This window comes from Octopus bimaculoides, chromosome 7 (assembly GCF_046866305.1).
Source record: "Octopus bimaculoides isolate indiv1 chromosome 7, ASM4686630v1, whole genome shotgun sequence".
Taxonomy (NCBI): domain Eukaryota; kingdom Metazoa; phylum Mollusca; class Cephalopoda; order Octopoda; family Octopodidae; genus Octopus; species Octopus bimaculoides.
In genome coordinates this window covers 18931137-18938636 of record NC_142934.1, presented here as the reverse complement: position 1 = coordinate 18938636, position 7500 = coordinate 18931137, and the positions used below count along the sequence as shown (strand labels likewise).

At 37.8% G+C, this 7500-nt stretch overlaps 1 protein-coding gene across 9 annotated transcripts in view; it reads right to left on the bottom strand.

The window, feature by feature from the left end:
- Positions 1–7500, bottom strand: part of LOC106881366 (uncharacterized) — a 110325-nt gene that overhangs the window by 62069 nt on the left and 40756 nt on the right. For 3 of the 9 annotated variants that reach the window (XR_016242548.1, XR_016242544.1, XR_001410846.3), the window contains one exon: positions 1642–1926. The exons of the other annotated variants lie outside the window; for them this stretch is intronic. The gene's annotated coding sequence lies outside the window, so the exon portion shown is untranslated. Of the gene's footprint in view, positions 1–1641; positions 1927–7500 lie in introns of those variants that run through there. 9 annotated transcript variants of the gene reach the window in all.

Here is a 7500-nt window from a genome sequence, read left to right as displayed (position 1 = left end):
TATATTTGTACCCCAGTAACACTTTGATGGCATGCGCTACTCTCTCATTCAATAATAATAATAATAAGAGCTCTCGGTGAGCACAAACCTCTGCCAAGGCAACACCAATGTCCTCTTAACGATTAGCCAGAGATTACTTTTAAAACGAGAATATTTGAAATAAACTCGACTGCTCTCACAAACGAAATTATTAAAAACGAACCCAACCGCTCTCAAAAATTAAGTAGAAAACAATGAACCTTATTATTTCAACGAATCCTTGGTCAGAAGCAGCTTTACAAGTAAAATCTATTTCACCACAAAACCTGCTCCACATTGCATTAAACTTGTAGTTAGACATAAATTTATTGTTTTCACTGTAGCTCGAGTTAGCTGTTTGAGACAGACGCTGACCCGTTAAGGTTAGTGCTGCGAAAGTCTCAAACATCAACTTCCGCCCAAGTCTGAGGCGCGTTCGAGAGTAAAAGTGAAGTCAGTTGCAGTAAAAACGTCGAGCTGTTCACTACCTTATTTTTCAATTGCTCTCTCTCTCTCTCTCTCTCTCTCTCTCTCTCTCTCTCTCTCTCTCTCTCTCTCTCTCTCTCTCCCTTAATAGAGCATGGAAATATAGCTTGGTGTGATTTTTGTAATTATGGCAATTAAGCCAAAGTAGTTTTAACAACTTTGAGGCAGTTTACCTCTTTTCTTCACTTGGTATTCGTCTCCTTTTGTATTAAGCTGTTATGAAGCTTATATTGTAGTTACCCTGTTGCTGAATTCGGCGTCAGACAACAAGATTTATATCTCCAGGATGACCCTCGTCTCACAAAATGTATCGTGTTATTTATATCAGCTCAAACTTAAACTTGTAAAATATTAGACAGTGCAACTGTATTCATTCGTGTCTTACAAAAATTATTCCTCCAGACTGAACGTCTGCAATCTGTTGTTTTGAACACACTCCATTTTCTCCTGTGTTTTTACGTTTGTTCAGCGTTGTTCAGAAACGATAATAAAATTTGCATTTATTTGAACACTTATTTCATGCTTATCTTCTTCTGATCCTTATCGTTACTTCTATGTACAAACTACTGTCTACACTTTCATATTGACTGTCAGAACTCTTTCTTTTTTCGCCCTTTCAAAGCTTAGCCAGGCTCATGGGACCGGTTTCCCGGTTTCTATGGCGTGTGTGTTCCCCCCAGTTGGACGGGACGCCAGTCCATCACAGCATTACTCAAAAAACAAGAAGAAAGAGTGAGAGAAAGTTGGGGCGAAAGAGTACAACAGGGGTCACCCCCGCTGCCGGAGCCTTGTGGAGCTTAGGTGTTTTCGCTCATTAAGCACTCACAACACCCGGTCTGGAAATCGAAAGCGCGATTCTCCGACCGCGAGTCCGCTGTCCTAACCACTGGGCCATTGCACCTGCACGACTGTCAGAACGTTACATGCTAAACTCTTTTGCTAGAAACGCAAGAATAGCAAAAGAAACATAGTCAGTTACTCATTACAATTAACGTACGATTGGATCGTGAGTTCAATACATCTAACCACTAGGCCACGCACCTTCATATACCGAGGTATGCTGGTACGTTCCTGGCTTTGGTAAAATAAAATACTGGAGGATTAGTAAATTATGCTTTTATTCAACATATTCCCTTCTCAAATTCACACACTTATTGCAGCGGTCCTTTTCCTAAGCCCTATAAAAGAACTCCGAAGGTTGGGCCTCCAGCCAAGCCTTTCGAGACACCCTGAAAGCCAGGGACTTTTCAGCACCCCGCGCGCGCGCGTGTAAAAAGTCTTGTCGCTTTGTTATTGACCGGCTTGAATTCTGTGCAATGGAAAACACTTCCATCCATCCATCCATCGTATTCGTACGCAGGTACAGAACCACATATACGAACGCATATGCATGCAGACTTGGAAATCTTCGTGGACATTAAACTGTAAGAGGGTAACAGTTAACAGTATTTCAGTTAAGTTAATAAAAACAAAAGCAAAAACAAAAACAGTAGAGACTCATAAGAAAGACAAATAAACATAGAAGAAAACAATTAAGCAAACACCCGAATGGATGAATGAATAAACAAATAAATGAATGAATAAAATAAATAATGGAACGCGTATTTCGTCATTGTTGTTACCAAGGTGATACTTACATATAATGTCGTCAGTATATCAACCAGGTTTTTATCTGACGTAAAACTAAACATATTAACCAGACTATTAATCTTAAGAGGAAGCATTGTAGACTGTTAAGTTCGTGAAATATTCTTCTTTCTCTTCGAAACATGAACACTTAACACACAATAGAAAGACACAATAGAGGAAAAATTCTACCACCGAAAAAACTTGTAAAATATTTTGTCTATAACAGGGCCCGGTAAAGTGATCAATATCGAATTTTAGGGTCTATGTGGTTACCCAAGGGGTCGATAATCACCTGAAATGATTTTGAGCATTAAGAATGCTAAATTATTTAGCGAACTGAATCTGGAAGAACGCAGTGATTTAAGGCTAAAACTCACTAATTTCTTGCCAAATATCGATGTAATAACCAATATTCACCAAACACATTTCACATTATATATTTTGACTATATCAATGTAATAAGACTGATTTCTTATTCTTCTTTATTAATTTCATTAAGCATTTTCATTACGTTCTGTGTTCAAATTCCGCAAAGGTCGACTTTGCTTTTCATCCTTTCGAGGTCGTTAAAGTAAATACCAGTTGAACATTGGAAACGATATAATCGACTTACACTCTCTCACGAAATCGTTGGTTTTGTGTCAAAATTTGAAATCATTAAGTATTTTCATTAAATTTCTTTAAATATTTCATATTAAAAAGTGAACGAAGGAGATATTTTTAAATGAAAATGTTTTTTGTAAATTGTAATTTTATATTTTATTTTAGAAATTTACATGATGGGGTCAATAAGCTATCAGCGATCCCATGGAGCTCAATGGTATAAGAAGTTTGCCGATCCCTGCTATTTAGTAACAGTATCTTAACTAAAATCAGAGTACACTGCTTCAAAGCCAATTCATTGTGAAATATGTGGGTAATCTTATACTGAGGATTCGAAATTATCTATCTTAATGAGCATTTTCAACAGGATATTTAAATAACTAGGTAATTTCTTTGCAACCAATGATTTCCTGTGTATGAAATAATGCATACATAATACTTATGGGGATCTCATTTGACCAACATTTGAAATCTTGATTCTGAACCTAGCACGGCAAGTTATTCGAAAAGACGCCATTAAAAGATTTGAACATGCTTTTTTTTCTCATGAATATTGTATCTTGCGGCAACTACACTATCGCTGATCACACATACACACACAGAGTTCAGAATCTAGGTCATTGGCCTTGAGGAGCTCATCAAGAATTTCCATGACATTGGCATCTTTGGTCGTAGTCCGAAGTGGTTTGCAGAAGATTTCCTCTTTAATATTTTCATTGATCACGCAAAAAGCGATGTTAGTTGTTTAGAAAAGAGTAATGAATCATTGACTTCATCAATGACTTGGTCGCTGATATTCTTTGACATCTTACTTATCCGCCTGGATACAGTGTCATTGGAAAGAAGCATTCAATCTTTTAGTGACATTCATTCTAAGAACAATTTGTCCAATCTCTTTAGCGCACAGTAGAATATACTGCTCATCAATAGCAGTATATTCTACGCCCAAACAATCTTGTACGCAGTGATGTATAAAGCCTGTACTGCATTTGTATTCTTCTTCGTTGAAAGCTCCACTGCTGTCAAAACTCTAACATACGAAATCTTATAACAGACATTTGAAATAACCTTCATTCATTTTCACAAAATTTGAATGGCATTTTTATTTAGAACGCTTAAGTAAATCAATAGCCATCACTTTAAAATACATCACTCAAAGTGGCAAACCTACGCCATCTCATTTTTTTGACAAGCATGTACAGATTTAATATATTCACATGAGTAGTTCCACTCAGTTATAATATAAGCTCTCTGCAGCAAACGGTCTCAAGGCTCATTTTATTTTCTTCAAATTTAATTTTAAAATAAAGTTATTGCGACGCAAATTTAAATTAATTTTCTACTCATCATTGTTAAAATAACGAATGAATATTTAAATCAATTATGCAGTAATTTTCTTTTTACTATTAGTATAAGGCCCGAAATTTTAGGGGAGGTTGGGCTAGTCTATTAAATCGACTCCCGGTGCTCAACTGGTACTATTTCATCGATGCTGAAAGGGCGAAAGTTGACCTAGGCGGAATTTGAACTCAGAACCAGAAGAAAAATCGCTTAGCATTTTGCTAACGATTCTGCTAACTAGCCGTCAATTAATGTAGTAATTTAATATTAGTTTCAAATTTTAGCACAAGGCTAGCAAAGTCTGAGGAGTTAAGTCGATTACAAACGAACAATATTGCATCCAAACTAATGGGTAGTATAGCGAATGAAGATTCTCATCTTCGTGGTTGAAGATCAGCGTGCTTCAGACACAATCCCCACTTCTCGCTACACACCGCAGTAGGGACTGGGAGCCTCCCTAGAGGACTCAGAATCACCGTTTATTGCTTCATTCACTTTTTGGTTCCTCATTTCGGGATGAATATAGTTGGTCGATCCTAAGTTCGATGGACGCGTGTAGCACGCATATTGGGGGGTGAAAGACCCTGCGTGAGCACGATTGAGTGACTACCAGTAAGTCGGTGCTAAAGACAGGGCTCGTGGGGTCGGAGCATACCTGTTTTGAACACCTCATCGTGTGATTTATTGTTTGTGGTTTGTGATTTATTGTTTGTGATTTATTCTTTGTGATTTATTCTTTGTGATTTATTGTTTGGGATTTATTGCTTGTAATTTATTGTGTTGTAATTCATTCGATTTCATTGTACATGAAAATTTTATATGATTCGATTGTATATGACCCCAATCACATTGTATTTCCCCTCTATGTTAGCCCGCATGGGTAATAAAAAATCAGATCCTAAGTTCTCTTCTTACAGTTATCGGCCACCAAATTTCATTCACAAGGTATTGGTTAACCTGAAGCTAAAAAAGAAAACTCTTGCCCAAGATGTCGCCGCACAGTGGGATAGAACCTTGAACCAACTGGTTACGGACACAGACATGACTGTAGTGTTTATGCAAAGCGAACTTCTTAACTACACTGCTAGCCATGTCTGAGTCTATATATTGATGTTCAAATCCTCAATACTTGGAACAATATCTGGAAGTGCTAACTGAAACGTATTAAAAAAAATATAAATATATATAGAACAGGAGAAACAGTTGGAAGCGGTAGAATCGTAGGAAGACCATATATGGTCATTGAACTCAGGCATTTTACCAATTTATTCACAACCACTTCCCTTCTACGTAAAAACACTGATGACATAAAACAATAAATCTCAACTCGATTTGCCAGCATTAAAAGCAGAAGTCAAAGCTCATACTTCACAAAACATACTAAAACCGCTAACGAGAAATAGAGAGGAAGACGCAGGCACGCGCAATTACACACATACGCTCGCACGCGCACACACACACGCACACACACACACACACACGCATACACGCACGTACGTACACACACACACACACATACGCATACACGCACGTACGTACACACACACACGCACACATACGCATACACGCACGTACGTACACACACACACATACGCATACACGCACGTACGTACACATACACACACGCGCACACACACACACACACACACACACACACGTACACATACATACACACAAACGCACACAGCCTCTAAAGCAGTCGAATGATCTATTAGAAATGGCAACCAATTTTCCCTCAAATCACACACTACTATTGTAAAAAGAGGAAGAACATTTTAAGTTATATAACTAAGAAAAAAATTCAGGAGAGAATTGATTGTCACAGCTACATTGCCTCTGTTCAGGTCCACTGTGGTTTGATTTGACCTGGTGTCAAAAGCAGCAGCAGCAGCAGCAGCAGCAGCGGTACTAATGGTTTTAAATTTGGGTAAGGGTTTTAAATGATTTCATCTACCCTAGTACTTGACTGGTACTTATTTTATCAACCCCGAAAGCACATCTTAACGTAACATTACGAATGTCCCGTAACTGTCCTATACTTTTTCCTCAGGTACATAAGAATTTTTAGCTGGAAAATGTCTTCCGTAGAGGAGAATGCCAATATATATGTTATAATAATAATAATAATAATAATAATAATAATAATAATAATAATAATAATAATAATATAAATATCATATATATATATGCATATATACATATATACATACGTATATGTACATACATCTATACGTATATATATATGCATATGTGGGTACAGGACTTCATGAAACGAGTACAATAAAAAGTACGAAGCAGGAGTATATGGATCATGATCTATTCTTTCGAACAACGAAAGGCACAAATAGAAAATAACACAAACATAAAGAACGACCCTTCATCAGTTGTTGGCTGTTTTTCTAGTCTCGTATTTCGAGCATAAAGTCCGGTTAGCAGAAAAATACGAAAAAAAAAAAAAAAGTTGGGTTTGGGATTGGAATCGGTAAAGAACCAATGGCATGCCTTACCACCGATTATCTTAGAGAGGTAGATAGAGGTTTATTTTCTTTGCATCTTTGGAAGCTGTGTGTTTTTTTGCTAGAAACTAACAAAGTGCGTTTCACTGCGATCATGACTGTTCCTACTGCATTATATATACATACATGCATGCATGCATGCATACATACATACATACATACATACATACATACATACATACATTCATGCATGGTTCCCTCATTGGACGGTGGTCATGCTAGGGCACCGCCTTGAAGGGTTTCGTCGATGAAATCGACTCCGGCACTTGATTCAGGTCTGGTACATATTCCGTCAGTCTTTTTGCACCAAACCATTACGGAAACTTTAACAAACGTTTGTCAAGCGGCGGGAGTAGGAAAGGAACAACGACAAAGACGCACCGACATTCACGCAACATTCACGGTGAGTGGTGAGTTTCCACATAGTTTCTGCCTTCTGGATTTACTCACTAGGCATTGGTCGGCTCGGTGCAGTGGGATTGAACCTGAAACCACGTAATTGTGAAGCGAACTTCTTAACTGAAACAGCCATGCCTGCGCTTAATGCATATATTTATGATTGCATTGTTGAATTAAATGGAGTTGCTTGAAACGGTCGTACTGCATCACTACTTGATATCCTGTTGCTTATTTTGATGTGTGTGTGTGTGTGTGTGTAGATAGCCCGTGTTAACTCGTTGGAGATTTCATCGTAATGCCTAGCATGACTGCTGTCCAATGACGGGAACGTGTGTATGTGTGTGTAGATATATGATTATATAGGCAAATCAAAAAATAAAACGGAAAAAAACATCGAAAATTAAGAGTATGTACACAGTGAATGTTTAAGATGGAAAAAAGGTGGGGAGGGGGCGTGACGTTTCGGGCAAACCCTTCGTCAGAAAGAGGAAAGAGAAAAAAACCCCAC